Source organism: Grammomys surdaster, unplaced genomic scaffold (assembly GCF_004785775.1).
Source record: "Grammomys surdaster isolate TR1022 unplaced genomic scaffold, NIH_TR_1.0 147, whole genome shotgun sequence".
Taxonomy (NCBI): domain Eukaryota; kingdom Metazoa; phylum Chordata; class Mammalia; order Rodentia; family Muridae; genus Grammomys; species Grammomys surdaster.
In genome coordinates, this window is record NW_021604605.1 from 362155 (window position 1) to 385021 (window position 22867).

Below are 22867 nucleotides of genomic sequence, written 5' to 3' on the forward strand. Positions count from 1 at the left end.
TGTGTGTGTGTGTGTGTGTGTGTGTGTGTGTGTGTGTGTGTGTGTGTTTCCAGACAGGGTTTCTCTGCGTAGTCCTGGCTCTCCTGGAACTCACTTTGTAGACCAGGCTGGCCTCGAACTCAGAAATCTGCCTGTCTCTGCCTCCCAAGTGCTGGGATTGCTTTTTGTGTTTGTTTGTTTTATGAGACAGGCTTTGTCAGTGTAGCCCTGGCTGTCCTGGAACTAGCTCTGTAGACCAGGCTGGTCTCAAACTCACCTGTCTTTGCCACCCACGTGCTGGAATTAAAGATGTGTGCCACTACCACCCAGAACAAATTTATTTTTTGAGTAGGTTATATGCAAGTTTGAATTTGGTTAGTAGAAACAAATCGTGGCTGGTTAGCAGATACCACCAGCATGTCCTGACATCAAAGATGAGCCTCTGATCCAGACACATCTGGAGGTTCTGGAGAGGAGGTCTTACTCAGCTCATTTGGTTCCAGTATGCAGGTAAACACTTAGATAAGTCAAGTCTTTCCTATCAACTAAAGAGCTTATCTTGGCAAACAAGGTCTAGAATGGGCTTTGAGAGGCAGCCTCAAAGACTTGCGCATACCTCAAGCCTAGACTGTTTTTGATAGTTGTTTGTTTTTGTTTCAAGATAAGGTCTTGTTACATAGTCCAGACTGGCCTTAAACTCAAATTTTTCCTACCTCAGCCTCCAAAGTCCTGGGATCATGAGTGTGTACCACAGGCCAGCTCATACCTAACTTTAAAATGATGACTGGCCACATCTGACAGGGATTCTCATGTTCCAAGTGTCTGCGCAAGACACAAGACCCACAGCAGAACTTGGGAAAAAGAGTAAAGGAAAAAGTTCCACTGTTTCATAGACTCCAAGATGTGTGTTTAAAAGATCCAGAAATGGGGGGGGGCAGCATTTTGGAAAGTTCAGTGGAACTAAAAGAGACAAATATTGATAGTCAACAGTCAGGTCTATTATAATAAGAAGAATGGTACAGCCTGAATTCAAATAAGCAGAACAGATGTGTCTCATATGTTATGAGTTGAATTTTTTTCCTTCATGTGGGATCAGTTAAAAATCAAGCTTGGGACTTAGTGTATGTTTAATATAAAAACTCTCAATAAAAAGACCCTAGAGACAAAATCCAAGCAAGGGCATGCTACAATCACCAGAGCAAATAATCAACCAGTCAGCATTTGCCTGTGAGACATCAAGACAGGCAAATGTGTGAGGATGCCAATTACTGAGAGTAGAGGTGGTGATGGAGAAAAATGTTCTTTGCCATCAAAACTGACCGGAGCTCAACGCAGAGACGTTTTCTGACATAAGTGAGATTTAGAACTTGGAGCTGAGCTGGGGACCAGGGTGGTAGTAGTGGGGAACACCAATTCTATTTATTTACTTACTATTTTATTTTTATTTTATTATTTTATATTATTGGAGACGGCATCTCTCTCCCTATATATATATATATATATCCCTGGCTGGTCTGGAACTTGCTAGATAAAACAGACTGACCTTAAACTCAGCAATTCTCCTACCTCTGCTTCCGTGACTCCTGGTATGAGTCAAATCCATTGATTCTTATGACAGTTAATACAGAAGAGAAGAGTTTTCAAAAGATGAGCTCTAAGAAATACATGAACCTATCCCAAAGACTAGTTCCTTGCAATTTTAATCAGCCCAGTTCAGGCGCTGGGGCAGGTATGAAGAAAGAACCATCAGGCAGAATGTCTGCATGCAGAACCTTAAGAATTTATTTAATTTATTTCTCTACACCAGAGAAGAGCCCAGCCTGAGAACTGGCCAGAACCAGACCAAACCAGGATCGCACACACTCTTACTTTGCTGATGCAACAACAAACTGGCATAATACATTCACATAGCAGCAGCAGCAGCTACCAGCCCTTTTGTCTTAAAGGATTCATGGAATAAAATAGATACCTGATCCAAAAGAAGAGAAACACAAAACAAGCAGCCCCACAAAGAAGTCTTGATGAAGTCTGGAAAGGGCTGAGGATGTTGGGAAGCTGTCTAACAAGGCCAGACAAGAAAGATTAAAGCAAAATAGTTAGGGCAGACAGAAGGCATGGAAGGGATGTCATATGATCAAAGTGTATAGAGAAACTCCTTAAAGGTCATGGCCCCAGGGCACTTAAACATGCCAACTAAATTTTGGATGCAAAAGAGAGGGACAGGTCTTGTAATGTAAATTAGGAAGAAACAGACAAAAAAAAAGGGTAAGATTAGTGTCCATAGAGGATACTGTACAGTAAACATGTAAAAAATACAAAAATCTCCTTCCAAAGGGCATTATAAAGTTATGAAGAATTTTCAACAAATTAATTTCTGGCCTATCAACAATAATAATGTTAACAGCAGCTACCATTTCTTGAGTACTTTCTGTGTGTCAAGCACCGTGCTGAGTGAGTTCTATACATTGTTTTTTTTCCCCATCTCCTTCTTCCGTCCTTAGTTTTTCTTCCTATGGTAGTGACAATAGCACAACACCTCTTTGGATGAGGAAACAGGCTCAGGAAGATTGAGTCATTTGTTCTACGAGAAATAGGAACCAATCGACCTCCTCGGCTCATCCAGATTTCCTTTCATTCTTAAACACACTCCCTTATCCTGCCTCCATCAGTGTGGTGGCTTAGTTAGTTAGCATACTTCCTCTAACAGAAGAGAGATTGATGAAGGTAAGATTTTACAGCGCTCTTTCTGGTTGAAGAAAAGATGAATGGGAAAATAGATGCCCTGCAACCAAGGAGCCCATTTGGAGGCTGAATCTGTGAAAGGGAATGAGAAGAAAGATTCGGAGAAATAGCTGCGAAGAAGAAATGACAAGCAGCAAAAAGGGTATGGTATCTTACCATGTCTGGCTTGGCCTATGTCATTTACAATGCAGAGAACTTCCTAAAACAATGCAACTAGATCTTGCACTTTGTGTATCTGCTAAGAATCCCATTCTAGGGTTGTACCATTTTACCAATACTGTTTTGTTGAGCACCTGAGATGCACATGTTGGGGGCAGTGGGGTCATATAAGTATGTAGGACCAAGCCCCAGAAGTGACATTTCTAGGCTGAAACCTACCTTAGGGACTGGAAATGTAGCTTAGCTAGTAGAGTACTTACCTACCATGCAGGAAGTCCTGGGTTAAATCTCCAACACTGTATAAAATCATGCATGCTAGCATTCAACAGCTGGAAGCAGGAAGATCAGAATTTCAAAGACATTCTCTACTATACAGTGGGTTTGAGGCCAACCTTGGCTACCTGGGTCTAGGACCCTGTCCTAGTGAGAGAGAGGGAGGAAGCTTTTTTTGTTTGTTTTTTCAAAACAGGAAGATAGGGTTTCTTTGTTTAGTCCTGGCTATCCTGGAAGTCACTCTGTAGAACAAGCTGGCCTCGAACTCGCAGAGATTTGCCTGCCTCTTCTGCGACTAAAAGTATGGGCTACCACCACCCAGCTTCAAAGCATTTTAAATATTAGTAAACTTTAGCTGGGGAGATCTTCATAATGGAATTCTTTTTAAACTTGCAATAGTGAAAACCCTCTCTGGTAATATGAAGGAATAGCAGAAGTGGCTGGATTTATCACCATTCAGAAATGTGATCTAAAAGCAGGAGGCCTTTTCCATCTTCCTTCCCACTACATGCCAGTTTCCTTGAAACTAATGACAAGAAGAGAGAACAGAAGGTGTGGTAACCCTTTGGGAGCCATTCTCAATTGCTGGCGATCTGGTACCTCATCCCTCTTCATTACTTCATTTTAGGGCAAAGGACCTCTGCTGACATTCTGAGCAGCTGGATGGCTATGGCTGTCATTTAATAGAGCAGACAGCTTTTTGAGGGGCTCCTGGAGGAAAGCTGACAAACTGAAATTAGGACAATTTTCAGCTATAACAGCAACCTGGCTTTCTTTGTTGTTGAGAAGGCTGCCCATATTGTTTAGTCAGGGAATCCAAATAACTTCTTTAAAATAGCCCCCAAAAGGAAGGTAAGATAAACTTGAGTATTAAATATAATAATGTGGCCCTCCAAGTGATGATATCTCAGAATGCTGCAGCTAAAGCCATTGTTTGGCACATCCTCAAAAGCAACTACCTCTAGCCAGTAAAGCTTTCTGGTGCTGATGCCTAGATCATGGACATCGTGAACCAAGTGAAAAGGAGGAGCCAGGAGCGAGTGAGGTTGGAGACAGTTGGGATCAGCTACCTTTCCCAGACAGGATGCAACAGGATCAAACACAAAAAGCTTTCAGAGACTGAGCCTACAAGTAGAAACAATAGGCTGGCTTTAAATTTCTAAAGAATGGTACTAGCATCTTACTCTCTCTAACAAATGTTTATGGAGAATCTACTATGTGACGGGCACTGTGGTAGACACCAGCCATACAGTATTTAATAAAAGACAAGCATCCCTGTGCAGTAAGCCTCATAGGAGAGATGAGTGGAAAGCAATCACACAAATACTCAGTGTCATCTGCTGGGGATTGGTTCCACAATGCCCCCATGAGTATATGTTGAAATCTCTTATATAAAATGTTATAGTCATTGCATATAACCTGCACATTGTCTGGGTACTTTATATAATCTCCAGATTATTTATGACACCTGATTCACTGGAAATTTCATATGAATATATATTATTTAGGCAGTGGGGAGTGGGGGTGGGGTGGCTGGACATGTTCAGCACAGATGCAACTTTTTAGAAAACACTTGTAATCTGCAGTTGGCTGAACCCATGGATGCAGAACCCATGGATACAGAACCCATGGATGCAGAACCCATGGATACAGAACCCATGGATGCAGAACCCATGGATACAGAACCCATGGATACAGAACCCATGAATGCAGAACTCATGGATACAGAACCCATGGATGCAGAACTCATGGATGCAGAACCCATGGATGTGGAAAGCTGCCTTTAATTACTAATAGTAGTATGAGTTAGACAAGGAGGAGGAGGAAGATGAGGAAGAGGAAGAGGAAGAAAAGAGAGAGAGAGAGAGAGAGAGAGAGAGAGAGAGAGAGAGAGAGAGAGAGAGAGAGGAAAGAAGGAAAGAAAGCATAGGTGTTTCAGAAAAGAACATACACAAGTAGGACCTGAGTTGAGGGGTCAGGATAGATAAATTCTGGATGAAGAGAAGGGGATTGGTCATTCCAGCCTCTAAGACTGAGAGGGATATGGATGTGAACTATCTTTCGGCAGGCAGTTGAAGCTACTGGTCAAGCAGGAAGGAGTTTCAACTTTCTTACTGGCAAACCAATGTTCTCTGGGCTTTGGGGTTCCTCAGGGGCTGGGGTCCCAAGTCCGTTCCAGAAGTCAACTTGTATGTTTCCCAGAGAGGGTCCATGGTGAACGCCTGCTTGTACGTTCAGCCAGTTGGATAAGATTAGCTTCCAACAAAAGCAGAAGGCCTACAGACTCATCCCTCTGTGATTTCTACTCCCACTCATAGCTTTATATTTGTGAGGGATGCTTGCCTGCTGAGAGCTGGGCCTGCATTGCTTAAGTTAACAGTTGAGGCAGCACCCAGCTTTGGGAAAAATACAGGCAGCAGCAGCGGAGACCAAGAGCAAGAACCAGAGCCAAGAAAGCAGCCACTGCCAACAACTTCCGTTTTGTTTTTTCCCTTTCTTTCCCACATAGCTGCCCATGGAGCCCCTGTGACTGTTTATGGTGATCTGTTTGTTAACAATTAACAAAGAAGGAGGTAACTCTTTTTGGCAATTGTTTTTCACCCAGAGGCCCCAGATTTATCCCTATGAAATTGCCAAATACGCAACTTTGGGTGGATATTTGGCTGAATAGCTTTGAAGGGTTTGTCAGTGCCTAAAATGGAAATTGTTAGAAAGCAGAGGAGGGTGGTTGCCAGCAACCATGAAATGGTAATGACCAAATCATTTATTTTTGCAATGAAATGTCATCCCCTAACACTACAAAAGCAGATACTTTTTTTTTGAGCTTAGAAGTACTGACTACCTAGAAAATTCTTCCAAGGCAATCCAGTATACTACACTCCCTCCCACAAATACCCCTATCTTTCTTTCACCTTGGTCTTGCCTCCTAAACTAAACTGCTCCCATGGTTTGGAACTTAGCTGCAACCTGGGATGAATTAAGAGGTTGGCTGATTATGAAAGGTAATCAGACTTCAACCATCCTATAAAGCAAAGAGGAAGTTCATTTGCTTCTAAGAGGATGTGTGGTCGCCGTTCTTTCCACATGGGAAAGTTGGTAGGCAGCAATAGACTCAGCCCCAAAATACAACGTGGCTGTGTAATGATCCATTCAAGTCTTCCTATCATTGTGGCTGGGAGACATGGCACTTAATAAGGTTTCCTGCATGAATCGGCTCAGTTAGCAGGCACATCAGGCAGGCTTTACAATTTGGTACCTTTTAGTTTTGTACTCTGGCACTTTTGTTTGGCACTTAGAAGGAAGAACTGGAAAATACATTGTGGGTTGACACTAGAGAATGTGGATGATCTGCTAGTTTTCTTTGAAAACAGCCATTAAGCTACTGTTCCTTTGGGCCAGTTCCTGGGAGGCTTCAACCACAAGCAAAGCCCCAGGTCATTCTCTTAGTTTTTCCATATTGACTTCTATATTGGGATTAGTGAAAATTTATACTGCTATAAATTTTACTTTAATATTTTATACGCCTTTGGCTTGAAAGTATTTCAATAACATCTACACGCTCAAAATTAAAAAGGAAGATGGCTCTACTCAGTTTTCATTCAAGTAAGCTTTGGGAATTATCTTTAGATCACAGTCATCAGGACAATTTTTGAACAACTTGTCTTTAAACGGAGGGGCCTTTCCGCAATCATTTGTGTGGTTGGGTGTGATCCATTAGGTAAGCAGACCTGCTGTGAAAACCAAACCAAGCCCAACCCTAAGAGGGTTAGAGAGATGGTTCAGAGATAAAGATCACTGACTCTTCTTCCAGAGGACCCGAGTTCAATTCCCAGTACACACATGATGCCTAACTCCAGTTCCAGAGGATCCAATACCCTCATCTGGCTTTTGAGGGCACAGCATACGTATGGTGCACAGATGCACAGACAGTTGGTTGCTCTGTCACTACTTTTGAAAGCCTATGTTTCAGCCTATTGCAAAGTGTGGCTCTTATATAGGGGACTCTTTCTCCTAGACTCCCTTATAAGTAAGGTTAACTCATGAGGAAATTACAAAGTAGCCAGCTCTATCATTTCCCTCCCTCTCCCCATCTTTAAAGTGCCCTCTCAACCCACAATCTCTGATACAGTAGCTGTAGCAACGGCTTCATGTGGAGGAGAACAGACAATTGGAACAACTGAAGGCCAGGGCACCCTTCTCCCAGAAAATGACCCCTTAAAACTGTCTCACAGCTAAAATGATTGTCTTCTGGCCTTTACTTCATGAGTGTCTAAGAATTGGAAGACTGCCACAGGCAGAGTAGAAATTAGGTTCTTCCTCTCCTTGCTTTGAGCTAGCTGTAAATTTTTGTTTCCTACTTTCTTTGGAATACAGAGAAACTATGGAGGCAGACTATTGGCCCGAGTATCTGGTAACTGGACCACTGTCTCAGCTTCAGTTCCCTCATCCATCCTGAGAAGCACCCGGGCTACACAAGTTATCAGTTCTCCCTAAACTCTGACATTTGACTAATCTAATAGACTTACCATCAAAGAGGGATGTAGCTAAGTTTTCAGTAGTTTCTTAGCTCCAGGGAAAGCTATTTTATATAATGTCCTTTTTTTGTGTTTCCCTTTTAAGAGGAAAATGCGACTCATTCCAGGATCATAAAGTGAACACATTACAGATCAGCAGGGAGAAGGCTTTTTTTTTTCTTCTCTGTGGAAAGGGTCCAGGATGCCATAGAAAGGAAGGTAGGCACCAGTCCTGGACAAGAGAGGCAGAAACATGAGACAGATGGGCAGATAACTTTGTCAGCACCATCTTTACTCCTGCCAGAATGCTGACCTGCTCAGAGGCAGCAGTGATAGGTGAAGGCGCACATTCCAGAGTTGGCTGATCTAGAGCGTGACTCCAGCTCCTCCGTTTATTACCTATTTCACCTAGAAAAAGGTCATTTACCACTGTGCCCCTCAGTTTCTGAGTCTGTAAAACAGGAAGTGATCATAGCACTGTAGAGTAGTGGGATTAAATATCAGAGGAGCAAGAGACGTGCATGCAACATTGTCTGATGCACAGCCAGTAAACGTTCTGCCAGTGTCTTATTTTGACCCTTGGTCTCCTGTGTCCAGAGATGGACACCAGAATTTGTAGGGTTACATTACATGGGTCTGTACTGGTTTTGTGTGTCTAAGATTCTTGGTGGCCTTGGACAACTCAGTAGTCCCAGACAACATGTGTGTGCTTCTGGAATGCGTCATTTTCCTTCTCCCTGTGAGCTGACATTAGGTCTGTGAGTCAGTACCAGTGACCAAAAGAAAAGAAAATTCTCTCAGATGAGGGGAGAAAGTGTGGCCATTGAAACCTGAGCCATAAGCAATTGTCCCCTACATTTTCAGATTTAACAGAATGCAGGCTTGAAACTCTTAGTTGCAGAAGTATTTTTTTAGAAAAGAATGTTCCCTGGGGGTTCTCCATGTCTAGGGAGGTTGGAAAGAAAACAGACCACGGTCAGACTCAGAGATGTTTCGCCACAGGTGGGAAAATGCTGAGGAAGAATCCCAAACCGGTTCCGCAGTGTTTCCCTAGGTAAACTAGGGGAAAGAGTAGCTAGCCATTTGTCCCGCACTGTATGATAGGCCACCAGAGCAGGAAGAACCTTCAGAAATGATCTTATCCAAGCCTCCTATTTAAAGATGTGAATCTAAAAACCTGGAGAGAGGGGACAATTGCTCTATAGTACTATAGCAAATTATTGACAAAGCCAGGATTTAAAGACTAAACCAAAGATCACACCGCGGCACCATAGTGGTCTCTTAAAGGTACACAGACCGCTGTCTCTAGTCATTCTGGAATGCTCTGTAGTACAAACATACTAAAAAGTAATTGAGGCCCACCCAGAAGGACTGAAAAGGTATTGAGCAGTGCCCAAATTGCAATTCCTCTAGTTTATCCATCCGATTTGGGAGCTCCGGCTGTCAAAGTGTTTCAGCCAAAGTGCTCCTCACTCAACTAACTGGTCTTCTTAACTTACCATTTGAAAGCAGCTGTGGTTAAAGCCGAGCTTGCTGACTCAGCCCATGTAGTAAGGATGACTAAACACAAGAATTTCCTGTTGGGGGATGGAAAATATCTTTCAGATGTATTTGTTTCAGGGGAACCTTTCTGATCAGTCAGGAGCTAGCCCACTGTGGGCCTGTGAGGAAAAGCAGCAGGCTGTCCCTGTGCTGCACCAAGGCAGCATTTGCAGATGTTTCCTTTCTTTCTTTCTAAACAATATCGTGGCTGTCTCGGCACCATTTTGGTCTGGCCAGCATTTGCACAGGGCTCCATCTGCCAACTGGTAGAGCCCAAAGCAGAGGAGAGCGGATGTCTCCCCTGACTGGAGGGGCTTTGCACATTCCCCAGCTCAGAGGCCTTCCCCCAGGGGTGAATTGGAGCTGATCTGCTTTATCTCAAGGCAGCTTCAGTCCTGAGCCCACCTTGAATCATTACGCTGAGCGATCTGCAAACAATGTAAGCAGGCTTCTCGCTCCAGGGCGCACTCTGGGGAATCGCAACCTGGAGTGAAGTTATCATATTCAGGTCTGAATACCACACAGACATTGGACAATTTTAGGACAGGAACATTGCCCTTCAGTGGGCTTGCCCACCAGCTTAAGGCATTAATCCAGTGAACCCAAAATTTGGATAAATATTTCAAGACTCTTGGCTGAGAGAGAGCCTGCCTTGCTCAATTAGGAAGTTGGAGACACCTGGTGCATTGGGCGCCACAGGTTCGCTCTGCAGCTTGAGAGTTGGGAAAGGGGGCGGGAAAAGGCAGAGGGTGAGCACACTCAGGCATCTCCTTAAAGGCATATATATAACTGGAAGAGTTCAGGAAGAGTAAAGGCTAAGGGACCTGCCTCATCCTCTCCTAGCCCTTCCCTCGTGCTCGACCCGGAGAGAACAGGACTAACAGCCTCAGATTCTCAGAGAGCCAAAGATTTCTTTTTTTAAGTGAGTAACGACTTCTTATTTCAATGAGCGGGGTGGGGGAGGTTAGGGACAAGAAACGTGGAGCAATGGAAAAGCAGTCTGGGGGAGGAGGAGAAGAGAGAAAGGAGAGGGGAAAGGAGATGGGGAGAGGGGGTTAGTCCAGTTCTTTGCTATGCAGCAGTATATGCTTTGAAGTGTTCTTTACTTTGCTAAGTCTGCTTCTAACTCCGTATACACAAAAGAAAATGTTCACAAGATGCATGCAGTACCTGGTAATAATATGGCCTTGATACATGTTTTTTTTTTCTGGGTAAGCTAGAGGGAGAGGGAGCAAGAGAGTAAATGAATACATGACAGAACAATGAGGATTTGTGTGGCCCCTGGGACTGTGTGAAGCTTAGGTGAAGTAGTGGTCTTGAGTTCGCATGTGTTCCAAAGCTTACTGGTTGATACATGATCTGTGGGTTCGCTCCCTTCCCTGAGTCTTCTGTGGCACCTGTCCGAGAGAGAGAGAAACTGTAAGTATCCTTTACTGCCAGGGATTGAGACAGGGTCTCACAGTATTATCCAGGCTGGCCTAGCACACGCTGTAGAGCTTGTGGTCCTGCCTCGATTTCCCAAACACACGGAAGTGTGAACTTCCATGCTCGGCTTTAATAATGGAAAACGGGGCTCAGAGAGGTGTAGAGAAGTGCGTGGCGGACCAAGGGCCCTGGGTCCAGAGTACTTTCCAACACACCGCATAGTTTTCTTTTCTTTCAAGTAAAAATCTTTAAAGAGGAAAGTGCTCTAGAACAACATCTGTATCAGATCTGTGCTTTGTGACTGTTTATGTGACAGCTTAAACATTGGAAGTAGATTAGGAGAAGAAATATCGGGCGGCAACTAACAATTCTAGTAAAGATTACAGTAAGAGCTTGTGTACTCACAACCCAAGAGCCCAGGGGGAAATGGTCTTGGAATGACTTGGGTTTGGATTATCTAATATTTGTGTAAAAGAACAATGGGGCCTCTAGATGGCAAGGAACTAACAATTGCTATTTGGAATAACATGGGCTGGCTAATTTAAGAAGGCTGACCACAGACATTGGTGAGAGGGCCAATGTATACTGAGTCTGCCCCTATCAGGCCTCTGGCCTCTCATGAAGCCATCAGTTGCTTAGTAGGAACAGATTTGTGGTCACTTCTATACTGCTTTTACATTGGGATTAGAGCATTTGTCCTCAGGTGTTGGCTTGGACTGTTAAGGTCACATAAGCCAGTCTCCATCCAATGAAGTCATTGCTGTCTAGTGGCTGCCCAACCTCTAGTAACAAAAGAAATTTACTACTGCCCTATGCATAGGTTCTCTGTCTTCTGGCTAGTCCTTAGAGTGGTCATCTATGTCTTTCACAGAGAACTAGAGGAACAGGAGATGTAAATATGTCTCATGCAAGCAGTTAGGCATCTAAAACAAAAGTTTGATAAAGCAAAACCTGGAGTTTGTGCCCTAGGTTGCCTTGTTATTTAAAGGAGTCATTGTTTTCTGATTTATTACATTTTAAAGCATAGAAGTGAGTTCATTTAAATCAGGAGTTCTTAACCTGGGGTCTGTTACTCTTGGATAGCATACAAGAAGCTCAATAAATTTCTCTGAAACTATGTGCAAAATTTCAGGTTTGTGGTTAGCTGTTCCTCTCAGGACAGGATCCATAACTTTCCTCAAATTCCTAAAGGGTCCGTATTCAAACAGGTGAGTAATCGTTGTCTTAAAAGGAGTAGAAGTGTAATTGTGTTTATGAATCAACTGCTGTTTATTCAGAAGCCAGTCATGTTTCTCTCTATTACAAGGACGGCTTCACTTCCTTCTGCTGTCCCTATAGGATAAATACCTGGGCAAGAACCCCATTCTTCCCTCATCCTTTTTGTACAATGATAGCCATGCTTCCATTAGTAAAGGGACTGACTCCGAGATCGGAGTGGGTTAGAACCCAGCTCCTAGGAGTTCGATGATCCAGGCAGACTGGAATGAGGAATTAGATAAAAAATATTCAAGTCCTTGGCTCTCAACACCAGGTGTCCTTTCTAAGGCAGACCTTTATTACAAAGACTGAACTTTAGAAACGCACAGCTGCGTGACCTGGGGCAAGTGACTTAATCGCTTGAAACCTCGGTTTCTTCATCTGACAGATAGGGATAATAGCAGGGTTGCTGTGGAGTTAATAAGTGAGATGGTGCTTTAGGCGCCAACAGTGTCTTTCTGACGTAGGCAAATCACTAAGAAGCCCCAAAGCCTTTTTTCTGAGGGGATGGCTACACATCTGCGTGGGAGTCACCTTCCCACCATGGGACCATGCTCGTGAGCATGGGAACAGAAATGGGTGGACCTTTGTCACTTTATCAAAAGATGGAGTTTGGCCTGCTCAAGTATCCTCTGCTCCAGTGGGACTGCTGTTTGACCCCTGAACCCCAAAGTTCTACCATGTGGGGATTTAGGCTGTGTTTATAGAAAACCAGAACAATTGGATCAGTCAAATCAGCTCAAAACCTCCCATTGGTGCTTTAGCCCACAATACTTGTCCAAAGGGCTTCCTACCCTGCTGCTACTGGGTCCTCAAACCAAATAGCCATGTGAGAGAAGCAGAGAAGCTGTGGGAGAAGATACCAAGAAAGTGAAGGATCTGTATGTGAAAATTATAAAACGGTCATGTAAGACATAGAAGGCATCTGTAAATGCAAATCCCTCCCATGCTCGTAACATTTCTGTAATACCCAAGGTATATTCAGATTAGATACAATCTTCATCAAAATTCCAGCAGCATTCTTTTTTTTACAGAAATAGGAAAAATCTAAAACTTCTATGGAAGCAAAATATGAGAAAAGCCCATAAGAAAGAAAAGCGAGGTTGAGCCATTGTACTTTCTAATTTCAAGATATATGACAAAACTCTAGTGACCAAAACAGTACAGTAATGGCATAAAACCACACACATGGAGAGCAATAAAAAAGAATAGAGAGCCCAGAAATAAACCCGGGAATATTCCGTCAGCGATTTTTTTCTTCTATGGGTGCCAAGAAGATACACTGGACAATGGTAGCCTGTTCAGTAAATGATTCTGTGCAAAGTGGATAGCCACGTGCAAAAGAATCAAATGGGACCTTTATCTTGCATCACACACACACACACACACACACACACACACACACACACACACACAAAATCAACTCAGAGTTAATGAAATACCAAAGTATAAGAGTTCAAATCATCAAACTTCTAGCAGAAAACTAGGTGGAGAATGCTGCTTATTAGTGGCCTCCTAATAAGCTTTGGATCTCACTTCCTGATTCATCTCCCTAGTTCTCACATGACCTCTCCAACTCCGTTCCTTCTCTTTAGGGCTGGGTGTCAGTGGTCAGAGTGTGAAATGCAAGTGGAATGAGGAAAGAGGTGGCTGAATTCTGGAACCTTTGCCTGGAGTCATGCAAATTTACTTCCCTGTAAGGAGCAAGCCATTTTAGGGCATGGCCTTCTCACCTACATGCCTGGTGCCCCCTTTCAATGCAGGAGCCGTTTACTCTGCTTTAAGGAAACCAGGTGGAAGAAACTCCATCCCTGAGTAACAGAAAAGAGACTTAGATATTATTTTATTGGTGTATTTTATTTATTTTGCAGTGGGGGCAGTGTGTGTAGCACAGCCCACATGTGTAGGTCAGAGGACAACTAGTAAAAGCCAGATCTCTCCTTCCACTATGTGAGTTCTGAGGATCAAGCCCAAGTTTTCAGGCATGGTGTCAAGTACACCAACCCACTGAGCTCACCGACCCAGGAGACTTTTTATCAACTTAGAAAAAATAGTTCTTCCCCAAAGGGTTTACAGAGGGCTCTTTGGTCTAGAAATGACCCTAACAGACGGATGAGTCACTGCCTGTGTCTAAGAGAGGCCTTGTATTCTAAAGGAACACTTCCCAGGTTCCCTCTTCAGTCTCTGGGGTTCTACTTAGTGTCCCAGGTCTTGTGAGAAGCCACTTCCCAGCCTGCACAGGCCTTAATCCTGGCTTGTGAAATAGAGAGTCCCCGTTCCAGAATTAAAAGGGTAGAAGTAAGAGCTACAGAAGAAGCTTGGTTCTTTCTCAGAGTGGACATTTCACTTGGAAATAGAACTAAGGTGGCTTTATATGGAGGTTCCTGTGATACTCCAAAGCAAGATTTCAACGTGCTTTCTGTGCTGGACAGGCCCACGCCCAGCCCAATCCCCTTGTATCGTGACTGCAGATTGCTAATAGGGAGGCAGGCCCCGGGATGAGTTTGGAAGGAAAGCACACACTTGACCATTGAAGTTTACCCACAGACCCTAGACTCCACGTGGGAATGACTTGTCTAGCTTGGGGGCGTGGCAGGGCAAAAGTGTCATGCATTCATGCTGATTGCTGATTTTATGTGTACAAATGTTAAAGGAATAGAAAAATGACTTTTTTTCCTTTGCTGGATGACTAGAGCCCTGTAGCTTCAGAGCTAACAGAGACTAGGGTAGATAATGTACATTTCTTTGTATGTTTCTGTATAGATACACTTCCTTATATACAAATGGCTGTGTTTCAGAGCTCCGGGCTAAAACCAAGATGTTAATTTATTTTTCTTTCCATTGTTTCATATGTGTGTGTGTGTGTGTGTGGTACACATGGGAGTGTATGCATGTGGAGACCAGAGGTAAGTGTCAAAATGTTTTTCCTTAGTTACCCACCAGTTTATTTACTGAGGAAGAATCTCTTGCTGACCCTGGACGTCAGCAAGAGCTAGCTAGGCAGTTGAGTCTGGAGATGCCTGTCTTCACACTCATTGGCATTAGCGGCAGACGGCTGCAGCTTTTTGTCTTAATGTGAGTGGAAGCTGAACTTCTAGCCTCATGCTTATGCAGCAAGGGATTTACCCATTCAGCCATCTCAGTAACCCAAACATGTAGCTTAGGCTGGCCTCAAATTCAGGATCCTCTTCCCTCTACCTATTCAGCATACCCTTCTGATATGTACCAGCACAACTAACTATATTTCAGTTTGCTCTCTAAGACATGGTCTCACTGTGTAGATCACATGATGCTCCTACCTCAGCTTCTTGAGTGCTGCCATTACAGGTGTCTGCTACCACACCAAGCATGTCTTGGGTTTTGTAAACAGACAATCATATCATTGTACATGTGTGTGTGTGTGATATTTCCATTTTATACATAAAGGAGCTGAAGTTAGTGGACATTTAGCAACAAGATACTTCTAACATTCTTTAATTTGCTCCTTAAAAAATGATTTCATTAAAAATGAAATTTTTCATTAAAATTTTCATTAAAAATTTTCATTAAATTTTTTAATTAAATTTAAAAATTTTTTAAATTAAATTTTTAAAAATTTTCATTAAAATTTTTCATTAAAATTTTCATTAAAAATGAAATTAAAAAATGATTTCATGCACCGGGCAGTGGTGGCACACGCCTTTAATCCCAGCACTTGGGAGGCAGAGGCAGGCGGATTTCTGAGTTCGAGGCCAGCCTGGTCTACAGAGTGAGTTCCAGGACAGGCAGGACTACACGGAGAAACCATGTCTCAAAAAAAAAAATGAATTCATGCAAATTATGTTCTACTTTATTTTAAATTATATTCACCTATGCATCCGTGTGTTCACATGCCTGTGTATGGAGGCATATGCGTGCCTGTGCACACGGAGGTCAAAAGACAGTTTGTGTGACTTCCTTTTCTCCTTCCACTAGAAGGGTTCTGGAGTATACAAAGCTGACTAGGTTGCCTTTGACTTACTTGCCTCTGTAGCTTCCGGGCTAACAGAAGCTAGGGAAGACAGTGTGCATTTCCTTATATGGAACTCAGGCTTAGCATCCAGACCTTTTACCCTCTGAGCCATCTCACCTTCTGTACAGTTTACTTCCTTTTAGGTGACGATTTTCTTGAAACTCTTTGCCTAAGTATTATTCAAGAACATGACTTCTATGGATATATAAAATAACTTGGCATAAAGATAAAATAGTAAAATTTTTGAATGCTTAAGTGGTGTCTGCCATCTTAACGTGAATCATTTCATAGAAATTGTGAGTTTGTGAGTCCAGGATTACTACAGTCCTGTCATGTTGACTGACAAACTCAAGCCTAGCAGTCTTCTCCCTGCTGGCTCAGCCTAGCATCCCAGCTAGCTCTGGGTCCATGGGACCTGAAGAGATTACTGTATTCCCATGTGCAAAATGTTCTTGTCTGGATTGTGTGGCTAAGGACCAGGGGAAATGGCAAAGGTGTCAGGAGTGAGCTTCCTAAGGGAAGCTTGGTGTTAGAACAGAAATATGGGACTGAGAAAAAGTCTTCTCTCTTAGCTTCTGAAAAACTTCATGATAATACTAGAGCCTTAGAAAAACCATGGCAGATGGGCAACTTTAGAAGAAATGAGACTCAAATATGAATAACCAGGGGTGATGGAGATGGCTCGGTCACTGAAGTCCTTGCCACATATGCATGAAGAGCGCTGAGGTTAGAGTTCTACCATATGTTTTAAAAGAAATGTAGTGTACACCTCTAGTTCCGGAACTGCAGTGGCAGAGAGGTGGAGACAGTAGGATCCCTGAAGCTTGCTGGCCAGCCAGCCTAGCCAAATTGGTGAGGTACACATTCAGTGAGAAAACCTGTCTCAAAAAACCAAAATGAAACGTGGTTGACACGGAAGATGTCCAACATCAACACCTGCTCTCCACATGCATGGAAATGCACATGTACGTGTATGAGAGTACACATGTGCATGTGTGTGCATGCATACACACATATGCAGATACAAATGAACACACACACACACATGCACCACATATGGAAAGATCACCATATATATGAGAATGATCTACCATTTCTATGTTAAAGAGGCAAAATATAGTAGACTGCTAATATTAATCTATTTCTCATGGCCAGGCATGGTGGTGTATTCCGAATCCATTTTGCTACTCAGAGAATTGTAATCAGGCACCATCTTGAGAAAGGGACTATTGTTTGAGACTAAACTACTCAGGAGACCCAAAATCAGGGAACAATCAAATAGGAAATCTAGGATACACTGCCAAAGTATATCGTCTGGGTAGGAAATAGCCCAGGGTGGGTAGTCATAGAGATGGAGAGGGCTGGATGTAAACACACTGAGAAGTTTAGGCAATAAGAGACTCAGGCTTTTGGAAATCAAGGAAGTTGGTAGCTCTGGCCTCTAGGGTGACATGCAAATGCCATCACCAAATGATACCTTCACAATCTGGGAACTCTGAGCCCATGATAGGTGGGGTGGCCTCTAGAACTGCCTTCCCTGCTATGGATTGTTTGAAAGTTGTCCAGCATTTCCCACCTACAAGCTGGTTTCCTGACAGACAGGCTCAGAAATCTCTGAGAGCCACGGGCAGGAGATGAGTCCCCTCAAATCTCCATGCTTTGTTGGCTTCCCTGATTCCCTGACACATCTAGAGGAATGCTCCTTGGGCTGGGGTAAGTGTGAACCTGAACAAAGCCCACATGCTGCAGAGCTCCTAGATGCCACCAGCGGCCCCACATACACAAAGAAGTGATGTTTCGAAAGGGATGCAGGGAATAAGGGTCTGGGGATGGAGATCAGTTGGTGGAATGCTTGCCTAGGATGCATCAAGTCCTAAGTTTCCTCTCAGAACCACATAAACCGGGTGTGGTGGCCCACATACGTGTAATCTCTGCACTAGGAGGTAGAGGCTGGAGGGTCAGAAGTGCAAGGTCATTCTCAGCTATATAGAAGGTTCAAGGCCAGCCTGGGCTACAAGAAACCCTGTCTCAAAAATAAAATAAAACACACTGATGTTGACTTAACCCGTGGTAGCCACATCCTACACACTGGGAGGAAAGAAGAACTATAATAGAATTCATCTATGGCCTACTACACCCCATCTCTGTCCTGTCCATTAGTGAAAGCAGAAAGCAGCTTCTCAGTAAATAAAATACGGCATTCAGTAGAAAGCCTTCCCACAAGCCTAGACCTGGTAGAAGAAAAAGTATCAGGGGTTGAAGACAAGGTTAAGGAACATTATACTTAGGTAGCAATAAAGTTCCTTCAAAAACAGAATAGAAAGGTCTTCATAAAGTAATTTATGCTATTAAGCCAGCATTGCAGAAAGCACTTAAAGGAATATTATGCACAGAAGGAGAAGGAGAATGAGGAGGAGGAATTATTAGGAGACTATCAATATCACTAGAAGAATGGATAAATACTAAGGAAGGCCAGTCTTTGTGAATTTAAGTCCAGCTTGATCTACATAGTTCCAGACTAGCTAGAACTACACAATAAGACCCTGTCAAAAAGTTGGATAAATAACTGAGAATTAAGAAAGAATCAAGCATTCCTAATGCAATGAACCCAGTCCTCTCAGTGAGTGGGAGGGAGTTAGTATATACCTTTCAGTAATAAACTGTAAAAGTAAACAGCTCTAACCCTCCAATTAAGAGGCACAAACTGGCTGAATCAGATTGAAAGAAGATTAACTGTTTAGAAAAGTCCACCTTCCTGGAAAAGATGCTCAGAGACTAGGAATAAAAGCATAGAAGTCGATATGCAAATGAAAGCCCAAACCAAGTAAGGCTAATGATACTCACAGCCATTAAAGCAGCCAAAAATTAGTCAGAAACAATAAGTAAGATTACTACATATTATTAAAGAGGAAAATTTATCAAGAAGGTGGAACCATGATGGATATCTATTTACTCAATATTGGTATGCTCAGTTTCATAAGGCAAGTGTTAACGGGCATAAACAAACAGAGAGATCTAGATCACAAATAAACAAAAATAGATGACCTTAGTACCCTACTCTCGAAAATAAATCATTCAGACAAAAGATTTACAAAGAAATTTCAGAGTTAAAATGTACTAGATCAAATGGTCTTCCAAGACATCTACAGAATACTCCACCTAACCACTGTGGGATGCATGTTCCTCTCAGCAACAGATGGAACTCTCTCCAAAATAGATCACATCATAGGCCTTAAAGCAAGTGATAGAGTTTCCTCTATTTGTATCCTATCACAACGGACAAAAAATTGAAAATGTTGAAACTGATGGTCCCTCATCCAACTACACACAGCAGAAGACCAAGTAGCTGACATGCACAGGTCTATGGGATCCATACTCAGCACTGCATAAAACTGGGTGTGCTTATACATGCCTGCAGCCCCAGTACTCGGGAGGTGGATGCAGGAGGATCAGAAGTACATCTTTATGGGTATAGTGAATTTCAGACCAGCCTTGCTATTTAGAGATCTTTTAGAAAGAAAGAGAAAGAAAGAAAGAAAGAAAGAAAGAAAGAAAGAAAGAAAGAAAGAAAGAAAGAAAGAAGAAAGAAGGAAGGAAGAAAGAAAGAAAGAAAGAAAGAAAGAAAGAAAGAAAGAAGAAGGAAGGAAGGAAGGAAAGAAAGAAAGAAAGAAAGAAAGAAAGAAAGAAAGAAAGAAAGAGAAAGAAAGAAAAAGAAAGACAGACGGAAGGACAGGCTTGGTGCTCCTCCAGAGTCCTAGCGCCTCTAGAGTCTTAGTGCCTAATGTAGTCAATATTTGCTGGGAGAAGACACATAGCAATGCTACTCAGCTCTTAGAAGATAGTGTTAGCCAATGTCTTCTTGTCAGGTTTCTATAGGGGATTGAGATATTTCTTCCCTCCTAAGAAGTCATCTCCTGCCATGGTGCACGCCTTTAATCCCAGCACTTGGAAGGCAGAGGCAGGCAGATTTCTGAGTTCGAGGCCAGCCTGGTCTACAGAGTGAGTTCCAGGACAGCCAGGGCTATACAGAGAAACCATGTCTCGAAAAACAAAAACAAAAAAAAAGAAGTCATCTCCTTTTTGTTGTTGTTTTTGATGTTTTGTTTTGTTTTTGAAAATACAGCCCAGGCTGACCTTCAACTTCAACTCCTAATTCTCCTCCCTCCACAGTCCAAGGGCTAGGATGCCATGTAGACAATGCCATGCCCAGTTTATATATGCTAGGTAATTGGTCTACTAGCTGAATCAATAAATTGGTAAGTCACAGAAACAAGTGTGCACTGACCCAACTGTCTTGGTTGTAGTCCTGAGGAGAATGACCATCATTCCCTCGGGCAGGTCCCCTGTTTTACTCTAGTGTGGAATGGAAAGCTGACTACTTGTTTCTTGTCAAAGCTGGATGTATGAACACCCCTGGGCAGTGACTGGCCATGATCCCCTTTGGAGCCTGTCACTGCTGTTGATTTTGAGAATACCAGTATTTGGAACAAATGCTGTCATTGTCACAGCTCAACTACAGAGACTTCTCCTTTCTTAAGCTGGCAGCTGAAGCTAAGTGTTTGAGATCCCTGGGCCAGCTGTTATGAAGCAAATGCCAGGCAGAGGTAAGGCAGGCCTCAGAACTGGGCTGAGAGCCAAGCAAGAGAGGGGGTATTGATAGAAAAACTGTTTTCTCAGGAGATTTGAAAATATACAGTATTTCCTCAAAGGGTAAATAAAACTAACTCCCTCTACCCTAGAGAAGTTTCTAGAGCTAGAATGGAATTGTGAATACTTCTCCAAGGAAGCCTTCCCTTAGGATCCCTGAATGATAGCCACACCCTTTGAAGTGAGCTTCAAGCTCATAAAGGGCCATGTTGTTTCCACTGAGAAACAATGAGAGCCTGGCATAATGGTGTCCTTATTCAGTAAACTTCAGAGTGTGTGTGACAAGGGGCAAGTGAGCCTGCCGGCTCTGACTGTGTGACAAGGGGCTAGTGAGCCTGCCGGCTCTGACAACAGGGAGGGATGCTTAGCAGGAGGGATGTGTTTCCAGCCTGGTGCTGAGCCACATGGACAGTCTTCCTGAGAAAGACAATGTGGTCAAAATCATTGGCAGGCAGTTTCAACTCTTCTAGGATTGCTAAACCAGAACAAGATACTTGTTTTGTTGTTTTGTTTTGTTTTTTTGAGACAGGGTCTCTCTGTATAGCCCTGGCTGTCCTGGAACTCACTCTGAAGACCAGGCTGGCCTCGAACAAAGAAATCCGCCTGCCTCTGCCTCCCAAGTGCTAGGATTAAAGGCGTGTGCCACCACTGCCCAGCTAAGATACCTTTTATTAAAATTGGAATTATGTCTGATCAACAGTTTCCAGCTGGGGCCAGTAAGGTAGCTTAACCAGTAAAGGCAGTTACCTTCAAGCCTGACCATTTGAATTTGATCCCTGAGACCCACGTGGTGGGAAGAGAGAACCAACTCCCACAAGTTGTCCTCTGACTGCCACATGAGCATAAAAACTTAAACAAATATGAAAGAAAGGAGGGAAGAAAGAAAGGAAGAAAAGGAGGGAGGGAGGGAGGGAGGGAGAGAGAGAGAGAGAGAGAGAGAGAGAGAGAGAGAGAGAGAGAGAGAGAGAGGTCAGTTTCCAACTTGATGGATTTCACTGAAACATTGCTGCTAAGGTTTAGAGGTTGTAGAGATAAAAGGCTGCTGAGGAAAAACAGACAAACCCATTGTTTTAAATCGAGAGGAGAATGGTGCTGTTTGTGAGAGAAGAGATCCCTATCACAGAGTGGGCCAGGAGTAGCTGTTAAAGACGTTTATCAGACAGTTATTAAGGACCAGAGTCCCCCAGATTAGACCTGAGCAGAGCCTTGATGGACTTCAGGATTGCTATAGCATTACATCATTCATGGTATAACAGGGACCACTTCCAAAATGCTGACTCATCTCCCAAGCCTAAAGGGAGCCATGTCGGCATGTGAATCCCACCGCTGGTGTTTTTCCCCGGGTTTTTTTTTTTTTTTTTTTTTTTCCAGATTTGATGCTAACCAGTGATTCCATTAGGTCTGGGAGAAGCTGTTAGTACAATGGCCAGAGCCCTGAGCTCCAGCCCTGTCTAGGTTAGCAATCTGCTGCCCTTTCATGTGCAGCTCTTATCCAGTCTCTGTGTTGTTTTCTTGGGTGGCTAAAAAGTAACAGTTTAACTGGGTGGCTTAGTCCCTTCCAGCTTGAAAATCCAAGATTTCTTAGCTTTAAATACAACATAGAATAATGGCTGTAAAAATGATCAAATCTTGGGATTTTTCAATAGCTATGAGAGATTCTCTAGTCCAGCCCCTTTATCATACTGAAACCCAGGCCAAAAGAGGATAAAAGCTGGTGCTCAACCTGTGAAACATCAGCCTTAGAATTCAGGTCCCCCAATCTTCATCCTAGTCAATTCTCACCCCGTATCTTTTACAATCAAAGTAATAAGTGAATGGTGTTTACAACTTTCAAATGGTTCAAAGAGTTTGTAGGAAAGCAAAAAAGAAAACCAGCAAGCTCCCCACCCCAGGACTCCTCTTCCTCCTCCTTGGAGACACTCATGTTTATCAGACCCTATTTTCAGCATCTCTGCTGGTTGCTATATAATCTCTAAGCAATGTTTAGACTCCTGCTTCCTGACTTATCCTTTGTAGCCCTTATCGCCCGACTCTCTGCTATAAAGGCTGAAGACTTCGCTTACTTAGCATTACTGTCATCCACCTCTTTCTCTTATTTCTCCTTGTTTGGTAAAATTTTCGGGTGGTTTGTTGTTGTTGTTGTTGTTGTTGTTGTTGTGATTGTTTGTCTTCTTGTTTGTTTTGTTTTCTAATTTTTAAAGTAGCATGTGGTGAGTTTTACTTTTTTGGTATACAGTCTGTGTTTAGGCAAATATAAAGTCATCTGACCACCACCAAGAACTTCACACTCAGTAGTTCCATGGCCCAAATGAATACCTGCCAATGAATATCTGTATAC

At 43.0% G+C, this 22867-nt stretch overlaps 1 protein-coding gene across 2 annotated transcripts in view; it reads left to right on the forward strand.

Moving 5' to 3' along the window:
* Plac1 (placenta enriched 1) overlaps window positions 1-22867 on the forward strand; it is a 171181-nt gene that overhangs the window by 116426 nt on the left and 31888 nt on the right. The window contains exon 1 of one of the 2 annotated variants that reach the window (XM_028765026.1): window positions 10013-10131. The exons of the other annotated variant lie outside the window; for it this stretch is intronic. The gene's annotated coding sequence lies outside the window, so the exon portion shown is untranslated. Of the gene's footprint in view, window positions 1-10012; window positions 10132-22867 lie in introns of those variants that run through there. 2 annotated transcript variants of the gene reach the window in all.